This window comes from Etheostoma spectabile, chromosome 5, assembly GCF_008692095.1.
Source record: "Etheostoma spectabile isolate EspeVRDwgs_2016 chromosome 5, UIUC_Espe_1.0, whole genome shotgun sequence".
Classification (NCBI taxonomy): Eukaryota; Metazoa; Chordata; class Actinopteri; order Perciformes; family Percidae; genus Etheostoma; species Etheostoma spectabile.
The window spans coordinates 1261903-1262113 of NC_045737.1; positions in this window are offsets into that span (position 1 = coordinate 1261903).

Consider the following 211-nt stretch of genomic DNA (forward strand, 5'->3'; position numbering starts at 1 on the left):
ATCCACTGTCATTACAGCCCCGGCCCGGGGACACATCCACAGTTAGCCCCCAAACCAGCTAGCCGCCAGGAACTATCATTACAGCCCTGGCCCAGGGACATAACCACAGTTAGCCCCCAGCCAGCTAGTGTTGGAATAAAATGTATTCATATCATGTGTGCATGAACATCATTATATTTGCGTATATTAATCATGTGTGTTAAATTCATTA